We start from the raw sequence: 9,870 nt of genomic DNA on the forward strand, positions 1-9,870 counted from the left end.
GCTACATTACCTTCTCTCTTCCAACCCACAGCTCTGGCCTGATGGAATGAGCCCTCTGGCCAGTTAACTGAGGAAGAAAAACCTCAGATAGTTCTGCATGGCAGGTAGGCAGCACCTGAAAGTGGAAAGCGGCAGCGTTACCGCCCAACTCGCTTACAGCCCTGAACAGCAGCACTGAGAGGGATCCTCTAAGTAGGCAGGGTTTTGAGAAGTCTACCTGGTGGTGGTTCAGACGGTAAAGAATCCACCTGCCAACGCAGGGAACACAGTTTGATCCCTAGGTTGGGAAGATCCCCTGGAGGAGGAAATGGCAACCCACTCCAGTATCCTTGCCTAGAAAATCTCTTGGACAGAGGAGCCTGGTGGGCTGCAGTCCATGGGGTCACAAAGAGGCAGACAGGACTGAGCGACTAACACTTTACTTTCACTTTCACCTGGTGACTTCAGTAGACATATATCGGATTTTCCTTCTCTGTCCACATGCTTCTGCCCCAATTCCCATCCATGGTCTTATGGAATATCTTACCCACCATCTTGGTACTGAGCAAAGCACGGCTTCCAATCAAGGAACGCACTTCCCGGCAAATGAAATGTGGCAATGGACTCGGAGTGATGGCATTTACCGATCTTACCATGTTCCCTATCATCCAGAAGCAGCTTGATTGAAGTGGCGCCGCCTTTTGAAGATGTACTTGATGCATAGCTAAGTGATAACACCTTGCAGGGCTGGGCAAGGTCATCCTCGATGCTGTATATGCTTTGAGTTGCCATCAAATATATGATGTTGTTTCTCCTGCAGCCAGTATTCATAGATCCCTAAATACAGCAGGGGAAACAGGAGCGGCACTGTTTGCTATTACCTCTAGTGAAAATCCTTAAGTGTCCCTCTTAATACTCCCAGGTCCGATGATTATTGCCAACAGAAAACCATGTGTGTGTGCTAAGTCACTTCAGTCGTGTCCAGTTGTTTGTGACCCCATGAACTACAGCCCGCCAGGCTCGTCTGTACATGGGATTGCCCAGGGAAGAATACTGGAGTGGGTTGCCATTTCCTTCTCCAGAGGATCTTCCCACCCAGGGATCGAACCTTTGTCTCTTATGTCTCTTGCATTGGCAGGCAGGCTCTTTACCACTAGTGCCGCCTGGGAAGCCATTTGAACCCTTAAATGAAGGGCGCAAAGATGGGTGGACAACAAGCAAATTCAGGCAGGGATGCTAATATACCAGAACCTTCAAGACTGAAAGTTTATCACACCTCACCAAAGAACCATGAGCTGCGGAGGTGCTAGTTGACAGCAAAATGAATACAAATAGTATACAATGGGAAAGCAGTTATAAATATTGGTGCCCCAACTGGCTTAGTGGTAAAGAATCTGCCTGCCAATGCAGGTGATGCAGGAAACTTGGGTTTCATTTCTGGGTCAGGAAGATCCCCTGGAGGAGGAAATAGCGACCCACTCCAGTATTCTTGCCTGGACAATCCCATGGACAGAGGAGCCTGGCAGGCTACAGTCCATGGGTTCGCAAATAGTTGGACTTGACTGAGTGAGTAAACCACAACAAATTTATAAATATCCATTATGACCATGTGGCTGCTGCAGAGAGGGAGACTGTAATAGTTATAAATAGTTCTTCCTTATTTTAATACAGATATATTTGTATATATATTAACTAGATATTTTTGTTTTCTTTCTTATTTCATCTCATCATCTAACATGATATATTAATAATGCTTTGTGTCTCAAAGATATCAAAGGAAATGTGTGAATCATCTTGGAAAAGAATGAACATCACCCACGGACAAAATAAGGAACTCTGTATTCTCTTCTGGGGAAAGGGTTAGCATTTTTTGGTTGTATGTGGAAGAGTTGTATAATACTAGGCAGAAGTAGGACTTTAGCCTTGTGCTGATTCAGATATTAAGTATACTTTAAGGAGATGTGTATGGATGCCAAGTTGACTAGGGGTGAATTTTAATGGCTTTGTGATGTGTCAGCTTGGCTAGGCTGAGCTACATTTCCCAGAATTCACTCTCTTGTTTCCAGTTAGGGGAGATTCTCAGGAGATTTGGAGGCTGGAAGAGAAGCAGTGGCCATTTTGTAGCTCACACATGTTGCCGACTTGCTGACTTACCTCGCTGGTGTGAAGCACCAACCTTTCTCTAATCCTTCAGCTTCTTCGACTCCTAGGCCAGGTGTAGATGTGTTTAGCTCTGTGATGAAGAGCCCTATTCTGCTGGAGATCCTCATCACCAAGGTCAAAGGCCACATGGACTTACATGAGTCTGGTTCTTCCTCATGGGGCTCCAACTTGTGCTTTTTGGTTCCAACCTACCTTCAATCTCCCCCCTCCACTTAACATCCATCTTCCCTCCTGGACATTCCATGAATGTCAAGCTCCAGCTTTAGACTCAGAGATAACAGCCATAGAGAGACTGCTTAGTAAGCGGCCACAACTGCATAAGAACAGTTCCCTGTAATGAATCCATACTGAACTTTCACAATATACATCTGCTTCTCTGGATGAACATGGGCTGATACAGGTGAGGAGCAAGGGTGAGGAGACAGTAAGTTTAGTTTTGAACATGTGAAGATTGCCGTGTGGGTGGACCAACAAGGTGAGGACCTCTAGTACTAAGATCATTTGAAATTTAGTAGGAGAGAGGAGGAGAGGGGTCGATATTTGAACAGCTTGCATGGAGGTGAAAGCTGAAGTCACTGAAGTGGATGAGCTCCTTGAGGACATTGGAGAAAAAGGAAGAAAAGGAAAAAGAGGCTTGGAGAATACAAGTTAAACAGGGGAGCATGAAGGAAGCCATAGCAAACACCAGCTTCTGGATCTTGACAAGGGGCATCTGAGTCCCAAGGGAGAAGAGGCACCCCCTTTTTTTTTTTTTTTTTGCCAGATAAGACTTGTAGAAATTATGGACAAGGGAACATGACCCAGTTCTAAAGGCTGACGAAAAATAGAACAAAGTGAAGAAACATCAGTTAGATCCTGTGGTTAAATATCTCACCCATAAGGATTGAACCCCTAACTTCTAAGCCCTCACCTGGGGTGGTAATGTGGTTTGTGGCAGTCTAAGAGAGGAGTAGAGGAGGGGGCAGAGCTCTTGGGAGACAGGAGTAACTTAATGTGGTAAAAATGAAACAATTGGTTGGTATTCTAGAGGCCATGCATTTGAAGACGAGTTTTAACTCATGTGAGACTGGGATGTTTTTGCCAAAAGACTATCCTCAGACATATGCCTGCATCCAACTGTGATGATATTGATTGCCCAAAGACCAACCCTGGTCCTCAGTCCAGTAGGATCTGCTTGAGGCCCTGTGGAGACAGTTCTGCCCTTTCACTCTTTATTCTGAACATGATTCTCGGGCTGCCTTCTTTAAAGTTTGTGCAGCTGACCCTCTGCACAAGGTTGCATCCATCGAACTGTCTCCCCTCTCTCCCCCTAGTCCTTGCAATTCTGTTGATGTTGGCACATCTCTGGGGCCTCTGCCTTTTCAGATGCTGATTCATCCAGAAAACATCTGCTGGAGGTAACAGCCTTGTCACATGTTTCAAGTCATAGAAGGACGTGTTGGAGGAGAGGGAAAGCTTTCATTTACTCACTTGTAATCAACCCAAAGGTCAGCATCACAGAAAGGACTTGGACAGGAAAATGAGTCCTGGAGGCTAAAGAAGGGCTTCCAGCTGCAAGGGGAACAGCTAACGTGCATCCCCTGTATGTGTGGGCACAGTGCAGGCTGCCTCTCCCTGTGGCTGTCCCCACAGCCTTTCTCCTGTTCTTCCAGACCTCTCTTGGATCCCGAGAGTTTCTGGCTCAATTATGAGGGCTTCAGGGAGGCCAGAGCACATGCAGAAACCCTGCTGTTTGGCCAGAGGGCTGAGGGCTCCAGCCAAGTACAAAAACAAGCCAAGTTTAGAAACAATGAGTTAATAGTCCTTCCTGCGTTGCATCATACTATTAGTGATAACTAATCAAATGCTTCATTTAGTCAAATCCTGTTGGACTTTTTGTCCTGTCTGCCTTTCAGGGATCAGCCTTTCTCTGACCCTGGTCAACAGCCAAAGAAAAGTTGACTCGTGGAAAAGTTACAAGACTTGCACCAAGGCCCACAAGAGTTGAACACACCAAAGCTGAATAAGGATTCTGAGGTATCAGTGTTGGGAGTCTACAGTAATATTTTTCAAGTGGCTGTGTGAGCTTTCCCACACTGCTCTGGTCCTTGTCTCCCTCTGCCAGGGTAGATTCAATTTCTGTTTGGCTGGAATATATAAGTACCTTCCCCATTTGCCTCATGCTCACTTCTCTTTAAAAGGAGGATACACAGTGACACGTCTCTTGAGTATATGATCTGGTACAATGAAACCCAATGCTTGGTATATCTTGGGATGTTTTCTCAAATGGATGCTGTTGCATGACCATAATATTACACAGTTTCCTCCAACTCTTTCTTTCCCTTTCAAAAAAAAGTTGCCTAAACTCTCTGCTTCCATCAGCCTACTCCAAACTGAGTCTGTGCACACTGGTCCTCTGAAATAACTCTTGCTGTTGTGACCTGCGTGTTGTTTGCACCAATGGACATGTTTAGTCCTTGTTTCCATACACTTCTCAGCATTCAGTACTAGTGACCACTTGTCACCGGACACGACTTAGTGACTGAACAACAACACTTCAAGTAACGTGGACAATCTGTAGATTCCAGGACACCACACTATCATACCTCCAACATCTCTGGATGCTTCTTAAGTGTTTTGGGCCACCCATTCATCTCAGGGAAACCATTAAACATTGATTCCATGGGAATCTCTATTGAGCTTCAATTACAAGCTAAACATTAAGAATTCATAAATATTTATCTTTAGACTCTCCTGTGGGTGCCTGACCTTACTATACATTTAATAACTTCTCTCGATTGTTCAAATGCACCATCAACTCCACACATACTGAATAGATTCGCATCCTCTAACCTGCGAACTTCGGTGTCCTCCAGCATTCTCTGTGTCTGCGACTGGCACCACTGTTCATCCTTGAATTCCTTCTTCTCCAGCCAACTCATCCCTCAGTCCTGTATTTTCCTCCTTATGATGCTTGAATCCAGCCATGTTGCTCTGTCTTCACTGTCACCCACTTGGCCCATGCTCTATACTATCACCTCTCAACTGGACCCCTATCAGTGACTTCCTAGGTGGTTCCTTGCATCCACTCCTGTGTCTCCTGCGACCTCCATATCCTCTCCATTTGCTGTAGCCAGAGCAAACCATCACTCACTGGCTTAAAACCCTTTTCTGGATTACTGGTACATGTACTGATACATAAGAGAATGAGATTCTGAGTGTAACATACAAGCTCTGTTTTGTCCAGACACTGTCTACTTATCCAGCCTCAGCTCTCACCACCCTTACATCAGTCTTACTACTGCTATCACTCTGACTTTCTTTCAGTCTGTGCTGTTCCTTTCTACTTCAGGGCCTTTGCAAATACTTTCTTCTGCTTACTTTTTCTACCGCTTATTCTAGGTAACATCTCCTTATTTTCAGATTTTATCTTAAATACCACTTCCAGGAAGCTTTCCTAGACTCCCTAGTAGATAAATTTCAGTCCTATGTGCTCCACATTTTCCAAGATGGCTGCAAAGTATCTCCCATCCCTTAAGTTCTTCTTATAATGTGACATTGAATACTTCTCTCATCAAGGGAGCTCTGTGTTGTCTCCCCTGGAATCAAGGTGGCTCTGTGATTATGCCAGAAGCAACATGGTGTGCTTCCAAAGTTATGGCACAAGAGGAGATGCAGCTTTTGCCTGGTTTTTACTTTTCTAGATACTTGCTCTTGGAAGTCAGCAACCATGCTGTGCAAGAATCCACATGGAGGGGTCATGTGTCTATGAACCACTGAAAGCCCAGCTGAAATCCCAATCAGAAGTGAGTATCAACTGCCAGACACGGGAGTGAGGGAAGCCTTCAAGATGACTCCAACCCAAGTCACTGTATGACCACAACTGTATGAGAGATCCTGGCCGAGAATTGCCCACTGAACCCAGTTAACTCTAGAACTGTGAGATAAATGGTATCTCATTGTTTTAAGGCACTGAGTTTTGAGCTGATTCATTACTCTGCATAGATATCTAAAACGTGTGCTTCTTCAAAAAACCAGACAACTCAATCAAAGAATGGGCAGGAGATCCAAATAGACGTTTTCTCCAAAGACATATACACGGCCCAAAAGCACATGAAAAGATGCTCAACATCACTAACTATCAGAGAACTGTAAATCAAAACTACAGTGACATATCACTTCATAGCAGTCATAATGGCTATCATCAAAAAGTCTACAGATAAAAAATGCTGGAGAGGTGGAGAAAAAGGAACCTTCATACACTGTTGGTAGGAATGTAAGTTGGTACAACCACTATGGAGAATAGTATGGGAGGTTCCTTAAAAAAATAAAGATAGAACTACCGTATGATCCAGCAATCTCATTCCTAGGCATATACTCGGAGAAAACCATAATTCAGACAGATAGATGCACCCCAATGTTCACTGTAGCGCTATTTACCTTAGCCAAGACATGGAAACAACCTAAATGTCTATCAACAGAGGAATGGATAAAGAAGATATGGTACATATATATAATGGAATATGACTCAGTCATAAAAAAGAACAAAATAATACATTTGCTGCAACATGGATGGATCTAGAGACTGTCATACTGAGTGAAGTAAGTCAGACAGAGAAAGAAAAATATGTTATTGTACATACATGGAATCTAATTTAGAAACCAAAATGATACAAATGAAGTTATTTATAAAACAGAAGCAGACTTACAGATATTAAAAACAAACATGATTACCAAAGGGGAAATATGGAGGAGAATGATAAATTGGGAGATTGTGATGAACATACACACACTACTATATGTAAGACAGACAACCAACAAGGATGTATTGTATAGCACAGAGAACTCTACTCAATATTCTGTGATAGCCTGTAAGAGAAAAGCATCTGAAAAAGAATGAATATATGTATATGTAAAACCGAATCACTTTAGTGTACACCTGAAAGTATTACAACATTGTGAATCAACTATACTCCAAGAACATTTTTTAAAACAAAGAATTTAAAAATAAGATAAGTGATTCATAGCATATACATAGCATATGTATACTTATTTGTGTAAAGTATTTGAATTCATCATAGTATTTATGTATTTGTATAAATCCCACTACCAATATCTGTATTCCCTGACAGACTACGATTTCTTTGACACAAGTAGGGACAGTGTCTCATTTCATCATTGTATTTATAGCACCAACAAACAGCACCTAGTAGGTGCTAAAATAAACTTTTAAAGTAAATTAATAAATGAATGAGTTTCTATTGTTTGTACAAGCTTTAATAACTTTCAAACACGACAGCTTAAATGAACTAGTCAATATATCTAATGGTGTAATCTTTTATGCTTGAGGTGACATTTCTCACTATAAAATTAATTAGTCAAACTATTATGAATGATGATTAAACATCCACTCATCAAATATTTGACTATGTGCAAAGGCAACTTGGAAACACCAAGAATTATACCACAGGGGTTTTGTACTGTAGTTGTTCATACATGAAATGCTTCATGAATTTACCAGAGACTCTTGTCATTCAAGGACTCCACATTCTTTGTGTTTATTTTTGTGAGAAATTACTGAGGCATTTATTTGAATCTGAAAAGTTCTGATGCTTTGCTGGTATGTGATGAGACTTGACTTTCCACCATCAGGATCTTGGTAGACTTTTGTTTTCTATCTGGTAATGTTCGTGAAAGCTTCCCTCGTGGCTTAGTGGTAAAGAATCTGCCTACTAAGCAGGAGATGGGGGTTTGATCCCTGAGTCAGGAAGATCTGCTGGAGAAGGAAATGCCAACACACTCCAGTATTCTTGCCTGGAGAATCCCATGGACAGAGGAGCCTGGCAGGCTACAGTCCATAGGGTCGCAAAAGAGTCAGACACAACACAGTGACTAAATAACAATGATGTTCTTGAAGTGATTGAACCTCTGTGTCTCTGTGGCAGTAAATTATACTGTGGCCACATCCAGCAATCATTCATCTCTATCGAAATGTGATTAGAAAAAAAGCTGCACTTAAGTCGTTCAGTCGTGTCCAACTCTTTGTGACCCCATGGACTGTAGCCCATCAGGCTCCTCTATCTATGAGGATTCTCCAGGCAAGACTACTGGAGTGGGTGATCATGCCCTCCTCCAGGGGATCTTCCCAATCCAGGTATCAAACCCAGGTCTCCCACATTGCAGGAGGATTCTTTACTGTCTGAGCCACCAGGGAAGCCCAGAAAAAAAAAGCTAGGGATGTATATAGAAATATCTCTATTTGACATTTTAGTGATTTAGAAAGCCTTTGTTAATTTTAAGTGTCTGCTGAGTGACACTATGGGTAGTGTGGTCAATGAGAGATCTCAGTAGACTTGGATGGGGTAGGGGTCAGGAAAGCCATTATAGAGGAGGTAAGGCTTAATGTAGATTTTGAAGGAGAGAGAGCAACATGATCAGAAACACAGAAGTGGGCATGTGCATTGCAACAAGCCAGGAGCAGAACGGTCATGTAGGGACACAGTGGGAGAGGCAGCTGGAAAGGAAAAGTGGAGCCAAATTATATAGGTTCTTGAAGAGTGGTGAGAAGCTATGCACTTGATTCTAAAGCCTAGGACCTATAGGTTATTAATTCTCATGGAGAATGCAATATGGCCTCTTAGGGTTGTCAAAAATACCCACTTCTGGAGAGCCTGATTTGCACCACCTTGCCAGGGGTGCCTTTCTCCTTTCCTTCTTTTCCAGCATCCCTCCTGTAATGAAATAGTAAGTAACAAGCCTTTGTGGCTGATGGGTGTGTGTGGTTTCTCTATGTATGCTGAGGCAAGAAAAAAATAAAAAGAGTACAAGTAACTATAATATGATCTATAGATATATGTTTAGAGTTTTTAAAAGCATGGAAGCCATATGAATAAAACAGACTCTGAAGAAGATGACTATGGCAGAGGGTGCCATGAGTAAGAAGGAAAATCTAGAGGCAGAAGGTGATGCCTCAGATGCACTTGGCTGCCAACCCAATATCCATCCTTTGCATCTTCATTGCTGGCAGAGCCCCAGTTTTATTCATTTCCCATCCATGCCCCACAGAATTAGGGGAGGGACTTCCCTGGTGGTTCAGCAGATAAGAATCTGCCTACCAACACGGAGGACACTGCTTTGATCCCTAGTCTGGAGGATTCCACATGCCGCAGAGCAACTTAGCCCGTGTGCCTCAACTACTGAGCCTGCGTTCTAGAGCCTGGGAATGAAAACTAGTGAGCCCACTTGCTGCAACTACCAAAGCCCATGTGCCTAGAGCCCATGCTCCTCAACAAGAGAAGCCATCACAATGAGAAGCCTGAGCGCTGCAATGAAGAGTAGCCCTCACAAAGCAACAAAGACCCACTTCAGCCAAAAATAAATAAATAAGAATACAGGGAGTGTGACCCCTTCCCCCACTCCAGAGGCAAATTCTATTTGGTCCAAGTCCTGTTCTCTCTATCAGGAATCTGCTTAAGGGAGTGTTTAAGACACAGTGGTACATTGAGATTTGAGGGGATATCTGAGAAAGACTTATTCACGTACTGTTGCAGATCAAATTTCCTAAAAAGCTGACTCTAACATTGTAATGAATATACATGAAAGGAGCGTGTGTGTGTAGTCGCTTTAGTCGTGTCAGACTCTGTGAACCTTTGGACTGCAGCTGACCAGGCTCCTCTGTCCATGAGGTTCTCCAGGCAAGAATTCTGGAGTGGGTTGCCATGCCCTCCTCCAGGGGATCTTCCTGACCCA

The sequence above is a fragment of the Bos grunniens genome, chromosome X (assembly GCF_055505025.1).
Source record: "Bos grunniens cultivar Pamir isolate PY7600 chromosome X, Bosgru_T2T1.0, whole genome shotgun sequence".
Taxonomy (NCBI): domain Eukaryota; kingdom Metazoa; phylum Chordata; class Mammalia; order Artiodactyla; family Bovidae; genus Bos; species Bos grunniens.